The sequence below is a fragment of the Vombatus ursinus genome, unplaced genomic scaffold (assembly GCF_900497805.2).
Source record: "Vombatus ursinus unplaced genomic scaffold, bare-nosed wombat genome assembly UNPS02014791.1, whole genome shotgun sequence".
Taxonomy (NCBI): Eukaryota; Metazoa; Chordata; class Mammalia; order Diprotodontia; family Vombatidae; genus Vombatus; species Vombatus ursinus.
The window spans coordinates 81,632,837-81,648,492 of record NW_020954569.1 but is presented as its reverse complement, the minus strand read 5'-3'; positions in this window follow the sequence as shown (position 1 = coordinate 81,648,492).

The window sequence follows — 15,656 nt, the reverse complement described above, 5'->3', positions numbered from 1 at the left end:
ATGAAAGGCTCTGAATGCCAGACAGAGCACTTTATACTACCAATGCAGATTTGCAACTGTTGTGCAACTTACAGTCTGGTGCCTCAGTTCTGTCCTAAAAGAATTAGAGGCAGCATGAAATGAAACATTGGATTTGGAACTGGGAGACACAAGTTTCTGTCTTGTCTCTGATGCTTCATAGCTGTATAACAGCTTAATGAAAAGCCTCTCTAGGGTCCCCATCTCCACATCTCTAAATGAAGTTATGATACTTGGACTATCTACTCCATGGGATTGTTCTAAGAGAAGTACTTAATTGGGGAAAGGGGTGGGGTGGCAAAGCCAAGACTGAAAAGTATAGTAAATTGAGACCCAGCTGAACTCTCCCAACATCCCCCTCCAAACAACTTTAAAATAACAATCCAAATCAAATTTTGGGGAATGAGCTCACCCCTAAAATGGAAGCAGATAGCAGAATAGATTAGAAATCAGAATCCAACAATATGTTCTTTACAAGAGACACACCTGAAACAGAAACACACACACACACACACACTTAAAATAAAGGACTAGAGCAGAATCTAATTTGCTTCAACTGAGCTAAAGAAAGGAAAGGGTAGTAATCATGATTTCAGAGCAAAAAATAGACCTAATTGAAAGGGATAATCAGGGAAATGATATTTTGCTAAAAAGTACCATAGACAATGAAGTAATATAAAAAATACAGCAAGTTTCTCTGACAAAGGCCTCTTCCCAAATATGTAAGGAACTGGATCACATTTGTAAAAAATAAGAGCTATTCTCCAAGTAACGAACAGGCAATTTTCAGAAGAAATCAAAGCTCTCTATTTTGTTGTTTAGTTGTTTTCAGTTGTGTACAATACTTCATGACCCCTTTGGGGGATTTTCTTGGCAGAGATACTAGAGCGGTTTGTGATTTCCTTCTCAAGCTCATTTTACAGATGAAGAAACTGAAGCAAATAATGTTAAGTGACTTGCCCAGGTTCACACAGCTAGTAAGTATCCGAGGCCGTATTTCAACTCAAGTACTCTTGACTGGAGGGCCAGCACCGTATCCACTGTGCCACCTAGTTGTTTATGCTATCTATAACTATTTCTAACTACAACTACCTGTAGTCATATGTAAAAAATGTTCCAAATCATTATTGATTACAGAAAGGCAAATTAAAACAACTCTGAAGTACCATTTCACAAATATCAGAAATGACAAATGCTAGAAGGGATGAGGGAAAATGGGTACACTAATGATCTGTTGGTTGAGATGTGAATTGGTCCAATCATTCTGGAGAACAATATGGAACTATCCCCAAAGGGCTATAAAACTTTGCATACCTTTTGGTCCAGCAATACTACTACTAAGTCTATACCCCAAGGAGATCAGAGAAAAAGTAGAAGGACTTGTACGTACAAAAATATTTATAGAAGCTCTTTTTGTGGTGGCAAAGAATTGGAAATCGAAGGAATGCTCATTAGTTTAGGAATGGCTGAACATACTGTGGCATATGTTTATGATGGCATACTATTGTGCTATAAGAAATTATGAGGAGGATTTAAGAAAAAACTGATGCAAAGTGAAGTGAGAAGAACCAGGATATCTTTATGCACAATAACAACAATGTTGTAATGATTATCGCTTGTGAAAGACTTGGCTACTCTGGTCAAAACAATGACCCAAGACAATTCCAAAGGACTCATTATTTTAAAAAAAAGCTCTCTATCTCCAAAGAGAAAGAACTGATGAACTCTGAGTACAAATTAAACCACATTTTTTGCTTTTTTGTGATATGGCTAATATGAAAATATGTTCTGCATGATTTTGCAAGTAAAATTGATATGTTTGCCTTCTCATTGAGTGGGGAAGGGATGGAAAGGAGGTAGAAAATTTGTAAAAAGAAAAGAATATTTAAAATAAATAAATAAATTTTAATTTTATAAAGTAAAGTACCTAATGAATCTGAAAGTGCTATAGAAATCAGAATTAGTATTATTATTATTTTAAATGACACTAAGAAATGTGGTACAGACAATAACTACTATTAGCTGTCCTGTCTAACCCATCTCTCAATAATCCACACTAATGGAGGGCTTCAGTAGCTCCGGAAATCCAAACATTTCTATTTGTCTTTGGCTAGTGTGCTGTGGACTTCCCTTCTTCATTATTTGGCTAAGGCCAACCTAAATTTGCCTGAGCATACACGGACTCCTTGTGAGGGGAGGTGTGAAAAACAGCCTGGGTGGCAGAGGAGAAAGTGAGTCTGAGACTCAGCATCTACAACATAAATAACCTACATGTGGATAGCCAGGCATTGACCGTAATTATTATTGGAAGGACTAGTGAGAATAATACTTTCCACAAGGATCCATCAACTAAAGATGGAAAGGAGAAGTCGGGTAATTCTTACAATGCCATATGAACTTCTCAGAAGAAAAGTGGTGAGTGGTGAGAGAGCAGAAAAAAAGCAGTCACTGAAGAGATCAGCTGCATGACCTAGGAGATTTCCATGGCAAGTGTCTAGGTATCATAGGAGAAGTAGAGGTCCAGTAGGGTAAGTGTTAGATTTGCTGGCAGAGGACCTGGCTTTGAATCTTGCCTCTTCTAGTTGCTACTCATATGACTTGACTTCTCTGAGCCCTGTTTTCCTCCTCTGTAATCTGTGTAGTTTGGAGAGTTTAGTTGTGTGAGATCTCAGTCCATAAACCTCATAGAAGTGAGAAGCATCATGGTGCAGTGGAAAGAATTTGGAGTCATAGTACCTGAGTTCCAATCTCAGATCTGCCACTTACTACATAATAGACCTGGGGCCACCCACTTAATCTCTTTGGTCCTCAGTTTCTTCTTTTGTAAAATGAAGGTTTGGAACTGATAGACTCCAAGGGGCCTTCAAGTTCTTAATCTCTGATCCCAGGTATAGCTTTCCTTATTATCACCTTTGGCCCTCCAGTTTCCACTGAAGCAAAAGAATAAAGAACCATACCATTAGTATCTGAGTCAGTCTTCAAAATTTAATCTGAGAAAAGAGTGAGGGAAAAGTTATAACAGGGAATGCAGTAATGTTCCTAAAAGGCAACATAAGGCAGCTTTGATCTAGACTCTATCTCATCATATTTTTCATTTTCATTGATTTAAATTATGTTTTTAAAAATTTCCACTTGGAGAAAAACAGAATTTCCCTTGGTTGCAATGATTTTAAAAGGAGCAGAAAAGAGTGGTATCAGCTCCATTTCCAGGCAATAATACAGACACAAATCCCCCACCCCATCATGAGGGGAGAAGGCCCCAGATTCATCACCTCTATTGTCCTTTCATGTTATACATGCTATACATGCTATCAAGTGGGCCTAGATGACTTTGAGGTCCCTTCCAACTCTGAGATTCTAATTCCATGAATCGAAGTTTTACAGAAGAAGTGAACAGGAAGTTACAGTGTGGAAATTATCCCTCCCCTACTGAGTCATAGCATTAGAAGGGACCTCAGAGGTCATCTAACCCAACCTGTACCTGATCAGGAACTCCCTCTATAACATGCACTAGAGGAGGACGCTTGTGAATTGGCATCTCATCCCTTCTGGGACTCCTCTTGTCAAGGCTAGGTATCCCCAGGATTCATTTGCCCATTCTGGTGGGGTATGATCTCAAGGACTTTTACCATTCCATTTTAGCAACCCTTTTCTTAATATTGTGCATTTTTCAATGTCCTTCCTAGAATGTGGAGCCTAGAACTAGATATACATACAATAAATAAATAATAATAATGAAAATAATAACAATAGTTAATAACATTTAGGTAGTGCTTATTATGTGCCAGGTACTGTGCTAAGTGCTTTACAATTACCTTCATTTGAACTTCACAATAACCCTGGGAGATAGGTGCTGTTATTATTCCCATTTTACATACAAGGAATTTGAGGCAAACAATGATCAAATGACTTACCCAGGATCACATAGCAAGTAAGGGTCTGAGGATTTCAACCCAGGTCTTCCTGATTCTAGGTCCAATGCTCTATCCACTGCACTATCATGCTGCTCCAATGGAATAACTCATTCCACTTTTAATAGCTCTGACTGATAGAATATTTTTTCACTACACTAGGCCAATATCTGTTTCCTGATACATTGATCCCAGCTTTGCCCCATAATGCCAACCAAAGCATGTCAAATTCTTCTACATGGTATGATAGTCCTTCAAACACTTAAAGAAAGTTATCTTGTTCTCCTATCCTCAGTTTCCTCTTTAGCAGGCTAAAAACACCTAGTTCTTCTGGGGGGCAGAGAGACAGCAAGGTTATCTCCAGAATTTTTTAAAACATATATAAAACATTTTTAAAAAGTATTCCAGAATTTTACCAGTAATAGAAGTCAATTGAAGTCATGCTTACATCATACAGTTTACAATATCTTTATTTTCCCTTTTTGAAAATCAGGACCTTCCTTCATCAGGTTTTTCTGTTATCCTGGGGCATGACTCCACTTCTCTGGGATTTCTCAAAGATCACCAACACCAGAGACTCAGCAATTCCCAATGCATGAATTTTTGTACTCTGGGTGGTGGTTCATACAGATCTGACCCTCTTACCATCTGCCCACCTTATCTTGGGTTTTATTTCCCTGCTGACCATTTTTGTTTCTATAATAGGGACTTCGGCACATACCAGATCACCTAAAGTGAAGGTATCCACAAGGGAGACACAGGGACCTGCTTCTAGAAGGACTGACTGGTGCATACATGGACATTTGCATGACTGTCTGCATCTTTAAATCTACCTGAGTAAGGCTAAATCACTCTTTCCAGCCTGGGTCTAGTAATGAAGGTCTCGATCACTTATAGCAAGAGCATCGTGCAGTAAACTGTGTAAGGAGCTAAAGGGCCACGTTACCCTTTCCTTTAGGGCCTGTGGCCCAGAGAAATGAGCTTGGAGTCCCTGTCTCATTTTGGTTTTGCATTTCAGTTCTAGATGCAGGGAGTGGTATCCCCAACCTGGAACCTGAGCCATGAGGAACCTGTAGTAAGTATTCTAGACTAGCTGTTTCAAACAAACCAACTGGGAAATTCTGAGAAAGCCAGAGGCAAACTAGGGAGAGGCAAACTGAGAGGAGCTTTGGATTTGGAACTAGTTATATAGAAATTGAGCTCACCTGTGGACCTACTTCCCCTCCCCTGAGACTAAGGAAGTATAAGAGGGATTTTGCTTCCAGGTTTTGGAGGAGACGGGAAGGTAATATTTATATGTTTGTTCTTGCTATACCTTTGAAGCAAGTATGCCTTTATAAAAGTTAATCTGTTAAGTAGTTAAATAGAACTATAATGGACCCCTAAAATTGGAGTAACACAATAGACAAGCCTCTAAGGGTAGAAGCCCCCAGGGAATGGGTGAAAATATATGAAATGGCCTTCAAGCAGTAGGGTCCAGAAAATAACTATTACATTAATAATACCTTCTACCCCTATTCAGGGTTCCAGTTTCCTACTGATCATTTGTGTTTTTAGTTCCAGGTTTGAAGATGATTTTCTCTAGCAAAACAAGCTAAAATGGATGAAGTAGAGTTTATGGAGGATTTCAAATGGACAATGAAGGTGACAATAACATTCATTATAGAAGGGGCAGGTCCAGTACAATAGAAGAACAAGAATAATTAGAAAATTCAGCATCTGCTTTTGGTTTATACTTCTGTTGACAAGGCTGCTTATTGATTTAGATGAAGTCCTCTGATCATTGATTACAGAGCAAGTACCAGAAGGGACTGCCACAGTCCTCTCATCCAATTCCTTTTTATATTATTGATGAGGAAACTGATTGATTGAAGGAAGTGGAGCTATTAAAACTGGCAAAAAGAAGACTTGGGGAGACACGAAAGCTGCATTCATGTATTTGAAGAGCTACCACACGGAGGAAAGACTAATCTTGTTCTATGTGGCCACAGAGGACAGAACTACTAGCAAGGGGTGAAAGTTGTTGTTGAGTCATTTTTCAGTCATGTCCAACTCTTCGTGACCCCATTTGGAATTTTCTTTGTGAAGATACTGGAGTGGTTTGCCATATCCTTCTCCAGCTCATTTTACAGATGAGAAAACTGAGGCAAACAGTTTTAAGTGACTTGCCCAGGGTCACACAGCTAGTAAGTGTCTGAGGTCAGATTTGAACTCAGGAAGATGAGTCTTCCTGACTTCAGGCCCCACACTCTGTGCACTGTGGCGCCACCTAGATGCCTACCTACCTGTGGCAGAAGTTACAAAGAGGCAAATTCAGACTGCTTATCAGGAACAACTTCCTAACAATGAGAGCTGTCCAAAAGTCCTCTTTCGAGAGGAAGTAGACTACCCATCCTTGGAGGTATTCAAGCAGAGGTTTGATAACCACTTGTCATATACCTACATGTCACAGTGGGGATTTGTTCATGCATGAGCTGGTCTGGAAGGGACACTAAGGTCCCTTCCAACTCTCAAATTCCATGATTCTGCAATTTGCCCAGGGTCACACACGTAGTATCAGAGTCAGGACCTGAACCCAGGTGTCCTGATTCCCAATTCAGTGATCTTTGGCTTTGAATAAAGGTGTTAGCAGAAAAAAAAATAAGCTGAAAGAACCTGGCTGTCTGACACACATATGAGGTGTGAACATCAAATATGACTATAAAGTTCAAACAGTTTCATTTATTAACTAGTTTGAGGTGTAGAAATATAAACATAATTAACAAAATAACTGTCCTTTCATACAGCTAGTATTCTATCTTTAGCTGGATAATTGAAGTTTTGGTACCCACTCTAAAGGAGTTACATTTTTGAGGGGGAAGGGAGGAAGGATGCCCAACATCTCTGCTGATGTAATCCCTGTCTCTTCACACAATAAATTGTCTCCTTTTCTTCAAAGTGGTTTGTCCTCAAGTTAAAAGGGCAATTTCTCTCTTGGCTCCCCTTCATTCTCTGTTAGTTGCATCCCTAGGGCCACAGGAGAAACAAGTGAGAGTAACTGATACATCTCAACTCCAATTCACACCAATATTTAGGACGTGTATAACCACCATTGCAATCCTAAAATGACTTAGCATATCATTTTTTTCATATACTTCATTCTGGTGATCATGGTTACCAGCCCTTTAGTATTGAGCTAGATTGTCCACAAAATTGCTGAATTAATCTTGACCTTTTATTATGTCGTTGGGTGAAGATCAATGATAAGGCAGTCAGAGGACCTGAGTTGTAGCCTGGTTCATCTTCTAATTAGTTGTTACAAGACTCTGAATAAGTCACTGCTTCTCTCTGAGCCTCAACTTCTTCTTCTGTAATATGGGCTCATCCATTCCATAACAGTTCTAAATGCCCTGTCATCAGAAAAGTTACCCAGTGATCAGTTGAACAACTACCTAGTATTCCTGTTGACATACTTCAAGGGGACAAAAAGAAATAGCCCAGTTCTTACATTACCATAAATTGAATTGTCAGAAAGTCTCCTAATGGTTAATGCCAAGTGCAGACTCACATGTAAAAACTATACCAAATTTCCACTCAGCTTCAATGTGTGTTGTTTGCTGTTGGGAGGCGTTCCTTTTCCTGTGCTCTTTGACTGATCTGGCAGCCTCCCTTGTAGGACATAAGCTTCTGGTCGTAGCTCAGCCTCTTTATTATAGAAGTATGATTTCACCCCTTGCAAAATACTTTACCCTCTGAGGTGATACAGACAAAAAGCCATGTATCAGAAGATTGTTATTAATCATTAACCGCATTATTAACATCAGGGACTCTGGTCTCCACCAAATGGTTATAACATTCTATAGTGGGGGATATCCATTTGGGAAAAGACAAGAGGAAGCATAGAAAATTTTTTATATGTTTGATATATACTTATAAGGGTGTGCCCCTGCAAGTTTGTAGGGTATGAAGGGGAGCAAGGACAAATACAGAATGTCAAGCTTTGAGTAGCTGTCCTACAAAATGGAAGGTAGCAGACAATACTGCCTCAAGGCCAAATGTGGGCCTGATTCATTTTTGTCCTTGTATTCCCAGTGCTTAACACTGTGCCTTACAAATAGTAGGTACTTAATTAATGCATGCTTAGTTGAATGAAAGGATGATGATACAGGTATTGTGAATGATTCTCATATTTAAGATTGGCCTTTAACCTAGATGAATTAGGCTGTGACATGTAGGTTTCATGGCAGGGACTCTAGAAATGCAACCCCACTCCCAAAAATTGTTCTTCACCTAGCTCCTATAGCATCTGAAATTCTACCACTAAAATTATTTTCTTTAAGTTAACCACCACTCCCTCTAGGCCACTGTTATTTAAAATACAACACATGAAATCATTGCGGTCTTAACATGAATTAGTTTACCAATTAAGTATCCTTTTTATGACAAAGCAAGCATAATAGTACTACATTTTGAGAGGGGATTTAAGGGGTAAGGCATGCTAAAAACTGGTTTTGCAGGAAGGTAAATGTGTGGGGTGGAGAAAGGGAGTTACTAAATTCAAACTTTCCCTGCTCAGAAATTATACCTATGGAGTTTTCCCTTGTATGTTTAATAGTATCTATCTAAGACCAAGAGCAAGAATTATCTGTGATAGGAATAAACTAGAAGCCTTTTCAATAAAATCAGGGGTGATGCAAGCATATCCATTATCAACATTTCTATTCAATAATGTACTAGAAATACTAGCTATAGCAGTAAGAAAAAGAAAAAGAAATTAAAGGAATAAGCAGAGACAACAAGGAAACAAAAGTATCCCTTTTGATAGATGATATGATAGTTTTTTAGAGAACCCTAGAGAGTCAACTAAAAAACTAATCAAAACAATTAACAACTTTAGCAAAGTTACACGATACAAAATAAACTGGCACAAATCTTTCACTTTTCTATGTGATATCAACAAAAACCAGAAGGAAAAGATTAAAAAAGAGATATTCCATTTAAAAAAGCTGCAAACAGTATAAAATACTTGGAAGTCTACCTGCCAAGACACGCCCAGGAACTATATGAACATAATTAGGAAACACTTTAAACAAATAGAGATCTAAATAATTGGAGAAATATTAATTGCTCATGGGTAGGCCAAGTAAATACAATAGAAGTGACAATACTACTTAATTTAGTTTACTTATTGAGTGCCATACCAATCAAACTACCAAAGAATTGCTTTATAAAACTAGAAAAAAATAAAAACAAATTTCATCTGGAAGAACAAAAGGTCAAGAATAGCAAGGGAATCAATGAAAAAAAAAAATGGGGAGAAAGAGAGCCTAGGAATACCACAATTGAAACTCTATACTACAAAGGTATAATCATCAAAACAATTTGATACTAAATAATAAATAGGAAAACTGATCAGCAGAACAAATTAGGTACACAATACATGAAAGTAAGTGAACACAGTACCTAGTGTTCCATAAACACAAGGATCCCATCTATTAGAGAATGAAATCACTATTTGACAAAAACTGTTGGAAAAACTGGAAAGCAGTCTGGCAGAAACTGGGCATAGACCAACATCTCATACCATATATCAAGATAAACTCCCAATGGGTACAGAATTTAGATATAAGGAGTGATATCATAAGCAAATTAGTTAAAGACTTAGTAAATGATCAACACAACAAATGACCCACCACAATTCCAAAGATTCATATTGGAATATGTTATCCATATCCAGATGGAGAGCTGATGGACTCAATGCATAGACTGAAGCATATATTCTCTTTTCTTCCTTCCTTCCTTCCTTTTTTTCTTTCTTTCCTCTTTCTTTTCTTTCTTTTTGGACTTGGCTAATGCAGGGAATTTGTTTTTCACAACTACACATATTCATAATAGATTTTGTTTTTCTTATCTTATCATTGGATGGGAGGGGGGAAATGGAGAGAATCTGGAACTGAAAATAAAATAAAATTGAATTGAATTGAAGGGGAAAAAAAGAAATTGTGCCTAAAGAAATGTACCTCCCTTTTTTTTTCTTGGAGAAATGGGGAGACTATAGGAGTCAAATGTTGCATACTCTGTTGCTGTGCTGATTGGTCTTGCTTAGCTGTTTTTCTGTGTTCCAAGAGAAGATTCACCATCAGTGAGGAGCTAGGAAAGGGTATCCTGAAATAACTTTAATAGAAAAACAAAAGGTATCAATAAAAAAAATTTTAAAGAAAAATAGAAGAGCAATTGTGTCTTGGGCTAACTCTACCAACAGCCATTCACGTCTGGGCTACTAACAACCGGGCTGAAGCCACTGCCTGGTCCTCTGTCCCAATTGCTCCCAGGAAGGTTATGTGTCTATTATCTTTCCAGTGCTTAGAGTTGAGCTAGCTGTTTGTGTACTGGGGTATTAAAAACCTTCATAGAAGGCTAACTGAACTCTGTCAAATGTTATGCTTCTAATTTCTTCCTTGAAGGAATCAATCGTACCTTAAAAAGAAACAACCTTCTATGCTTAAACTAAGCAGCTCTTTCCTGTGCTTAAACTGAGGTTTTGGTCTTTACTTCCCCTGCTTCCCAAGGGTTTGGCCTACCCATTCCTACTTCAGATGTTTGGGTTTTTTTCCCCCTAAGACAATGAAAATGACAATGGGATGTGGCTAATGAGTCCTCAGCACTCCAAACATTTATTGCCGGTAATCCTATTTGGCAGCTAAGGAAGAGGAAGAAAGGCAAAGGAAAGAGAGAGAGTTATAGCCCGTCTTTAACTTATAGTCTTAGATAGTTGTCTAGGGCATTTGTGAAATGAAATGACTTGCTCAAGGTCACACAACCAGTATGTGTCACAAATAGGACACAAATTCAGGTCTTTTCTGACTTCAGGGTAGACTTTTCATCCATTGTGCCATGCTGCTTCTAGCATATTCAATAAGGATTTTTCAAAGAACATAAATGCAAGAAAAAATATTTAATTTATTACTCAGTTATTCTGTGACCCCAATTTTGGTGTTTTCTTGACAAAGATACTGGAGTGGTTTGCCATTTCCTTCTCCAGTCCATTTTACAGATGAGTAAACTGAGGCAAACACAAGATTAAGAGACTTGCCCAGGGTTACACAGCTAGCAAATGTTTGAGGCCAGATTTAAACTCAGGAAGATGAGTCTTCTTGACTCCAGGCCTGGTGTTCTATCCACTGTACCACCAAGCTGCCTTGATATATTTAATACTAAAATGCATCTGCACTGTATCTTTCTCTAATGATTCAGAAAACATGTTATTAATGAATATCATGGTACTATGAAAATACCAGCTAATAGACTTGCAATTAAAATAATGCTGATACCAGGGAGCTTGCTATATCATAGACTTTCCAGAAACTTTTCACATAAAGCAATATTACTGAGATTTAAGTTCTGTCCCATAAAACAATTGAACAAAGTAAAAAAACACCAGTTGGTTCCATTTACAAAGCTTGTTTATACAATTAACCTATGAGACCCTGAGACTCCAGGTCTGCTACTCAAGGAAAATAAAGACAATCTTCAGCCAATTGGAGTAATCCTAATTTTTGTATTTTTTTTAATCTAGCTCTCCTATTAAATAGACCAATCCTGGATATAAACTAGTTTAGGCATATTGTATTCTGATTATCCAGACTTTTCTTTACGACGAAAATGATTTCCAATGATGTTTGAATTTCAAAATCTCCTTCCCAAAGTTAGAGCTTACTACTTATATTTAGGACAATTTTGTAAGTGCACAGACATATGAACAACAGGCAACATGGGTTAGTGAATAGCTTTTTTTTTTCCAGCAATCAGGGTTAAGTGACTTGCCCAGGGTCACAGAGCTGAGGCCAGATTTGGACCCCAGGGCCAGTGCCACCTAGCTAGTAGTAGCCCCTAGTTCGTAGCTTTCTGAAGCTTTCCCAGTCACGTAGACCTGTGCTCAGCCCTGGCTCTGATACTTGCTAGCTGTGTGTGTGACAGGTAGCAAGTGACGTAACCTCTCTGAGCCTCAGTTTCCTCATCTGTTGAATGGTGATAATAATACCATCTACCTCACAGGGTGGCCATGAGGTTCAAATGAGAAAGTAAATGTAAAATGTCTTGTAAATTTTAAAGTCACATGGTAAATGTTAGCTATTATGCTATGTTTTCTTTCATTCTTTTTGAAAATCTCTCTGGACAGATAAACTCAGCTGGCTAGAGGAGAGTGCTACACAGGCCCTTGTTGTATGCATGTATATTTGAGATAGTTTCCCACAGAAAAAAAATTAAAGCTCTATCTATATACAACTGTTGAGATTTTTCCAAATTCAAACTAGTAAGGGCCCGGTAGAGGGTGAACAAATTGATCATCTCTACTGAAAAAAAAAAAAACAATTCAAAGCATATGCTCCATAGATAGTGGGTCATGAATGCTACCTTTTTTTTTAATTTTATTTTTAATTTATGAAATAACACAAGTATTTCCATAACATAGTTGAATTTTTTAAAATATGATTGCACATAAAACTTCAAATTAATGTATACAACTTCCTATTCCTTCTAAATGTGTAATAAAGTTATCATGTAACTTTTTTTTCATTTTTTCTTCCCTTCCCCTCTCACCCTAGGGATGACTACCATTAGACACAAATGTGTGTGTATGTATAAAATCATTCTGTACATATTTCTATTTATCAGTTCTTTCCCTGGATGCAGATAGTATCTTCCTTCATCAATCCTTTGTAGCTAATTTGGGTATTTATAATAGTTAAAATGTTTTTAAAACAACACTGCTACTACTACATACAATGTTCTCTTGGCTCTGCTCATTTCACTCTTAATTATTTTGTGCAAGTCTTTCCATGTTTTCCTAAGATCATTGAGCTCATCATTTTTTATAGCACAGTACTATTCCATCACAATCAGATACCATAACTTGTTCAGCCATTCCCCAATTGATGGGCATCCCCACAATGTCCAGTTCTTTGCCACCACAAAAAGAGCTGTTATAAATATTTTAGAACACATAGGCTCTTTTCCTTTTTCCCTAATCATCTTTGGAAATAGAATGCTGCTTTAATACAAAAACAATAGCCCCTTCTCCCAGGTGAAAGCAAGCTTCTTGAGAACATGAACTGTCTCACTTTTGTTTCTGTGTCCCCAGTGCCTAGCACTGTACACTGAACAGAGTAGGGCTTAATACATGCCTGTGGGTGGATGGATGGATGGATGGAAAGATGGTTAGATTACTTGCCTCAATGTGTCATAGTAGCACCCCAATCCCAACAAGATAGAGCTAAATCAAGCAACAGGTTTCAATTGACAAGTCAAGCCCGAGGGCAATACTCATAATGAGAAGCAAAATCTAAGGATATTGATGTTTGGAGGAGAGAGGTACATTCAAGTGTCAAGAAATAAACTGAAGGCCAAAGATGCAAAATAATAATGGTAAATAATGTTAATTTTTTTAGCCCAAGTTTATAGAAACAGCAAAAAGGCAGAAGCCAGAATGCATCCCAGGTGTGTTGCAATCCAGCCTTAACCTCAAAATTACACTATCTTACTCCAATCCCAAATCCTGTAGTTTCCAGATCCAGACAAACAAGATATAGCCACATGTCATAATGCTGGTATACATTAGCTGGCTACCATGGTTCCATTTCCATTTCTCCTTATATCTGAACTATTATTCACTCTGATGTGTACTAGTGATTTCTTCAATTTCCTCAGCCCCCTGAGAACACACTGGTATATATGATATGTGTTTGTGTCACTTATATCACTGACCTGAAACATGCATTTTGGGGGTGGAGGGGATGGGCTAGGGCCTAGAAAAGAGTTATCATAGCTTCATGTCCCTAATGTTGGCTAACAGGCTCCCCATCACTCCTTTTTCTTTTAACTAGACACGTTTTTGCTTCATTTTTCAACAGAATAAAAAAAAAAAAAGGCAGCTCACCCAGGCCATCTCCTCTCATTTAAAATTGGTATTCATTTATTAATAATGTATTGTTCCCACTTTCTTCCTCACCCAAAGAGATGTCTCACTCTTAAGACCCAGTAGAGAGTGCTATATAGGCTTCTCCCATTATTTATTGTATAACGGCACTGATGTGGGCATGCAACCCTTTAAATGAGGTGCAAATGCTAACACATTTTGTTTCAGACTTGGGAGAGCACACACTTACTTTATTTGCTCATGAAAGGACACATTAAATTTTAGCCCAGAATCTTTGAGGACATAAAGCCTATAGATTTTGGCAAGACCAGACAGGGATATTCTTTAGTGTCTCTTTAAATCTTTCTTAATATAGGAATGACATTTAAAAGCCCCCTTTTTATTGCAGCTGGCAAGGTACTTACGACCATAACAAGTTGCTTCCCTAGTAAATGTCATTTTTCCCTAACCACAAGGATATAATTCAGAAAGTCAGATAAAAAAAAAGTGAAGTGTTAAAAGGAAACTTTTGGGAATAAGACCAGGGATTTCCCATCTAAAAAGAAAGGGTGGTGGGGTATTGGAGGGAGACAGTAAGCTGGGGGAGGTTGGCCAATAGCCAGGGGGCCTGGATTTAGCTCCTCAAACCTGGCTTCCCGGTCCAACCCTTTCAGATCAGAGGTTCCCCTGTCCCACGAAGCCAAGGGTTCCTGCAGGGAAAAAGAAACAAAGAGAAAGCAGGTGGCAGGATCCACAGGCCCAAGCTTCCTGAGATGATTCTGGTCTGCATTTTCTAGTAGGAGAATCTGAGGCAAAGTAACTTACTTGTATTACTGCCAACTTCTGGGTAGCCCTGGATCTTTGCAATTCAGCTTGGAAGTAACCAAACAATGCTTCCTCCCCATACAGACTTGATCTGGGATTGATTGGGAAAAAGCATCTCTGCAGCTTCACACTCCACCAGCAACCTCCAAAAATGTATTTCATAAATAATATCCTTTATTATCTGCCCTAAGGCATCAGATTTTGTTCTGCCCTGGTCACACCACCTCTCACACAGTGGGTATAGTTCGGTACACTTGCCACATTTTGTGCAAGACATTAGCAAGTTAGCTCATCCAAAGGAGAGTGACAAGGATAGTTGCTTGTTGGTAGTAGTTTTCAACTGGACCTGTCATTAGATCATTGCAGGGAGTGCCCAGGAGATGAAACATTCTCTAAAACTTCTAGATTTAGAGTTCCCTGGGGCTCTAAGAAGCTAATGACTTGCCTTCATCACACAGTCTGTGTGTGCTCTGAGCTAGGCCTTGTTGCCTCTCAAAGACCATAACTGAACATCAAGAACTGAGGCTATTTAGCCTGGAGAAGACACTTACAGACTGACTTCCACTTAACAACTTATGTTGTTGTTAAGCAGAAGAAAGATTAGATTGGTTCTTCTTGGCCCCGTAAGGCAGAACCGGGAACAAGGGGTAAAAGTTATAGGGAGACAGATTTCTGTTGAAGAGAAGGAAAATCACTATTAGTGAAAGCCACCCAAATGGGGAGTGGGCTGCCCCGGGAAGAGCTTAAGATCTTCAAATGAAGAATGGATGACCATTTGACATGGATGTTGTAGGGGAAATCCATGGTTTGTATAGAACAGGACTCCTTGACCATTTTTTGGTGCTAGGGACGCCTTTGGCAGTCTTGGTGAAGCTGGTATCCCCCTACTCTGAATGTTTTTAAAATACATAAAATAGGGGCAGCTACGTGGTACAGTGGACAGAGTACCGGCCCTGGAGTCAGGAGGACCTGAGTTCACATCCGGCCTCAGACACATAACACTCACT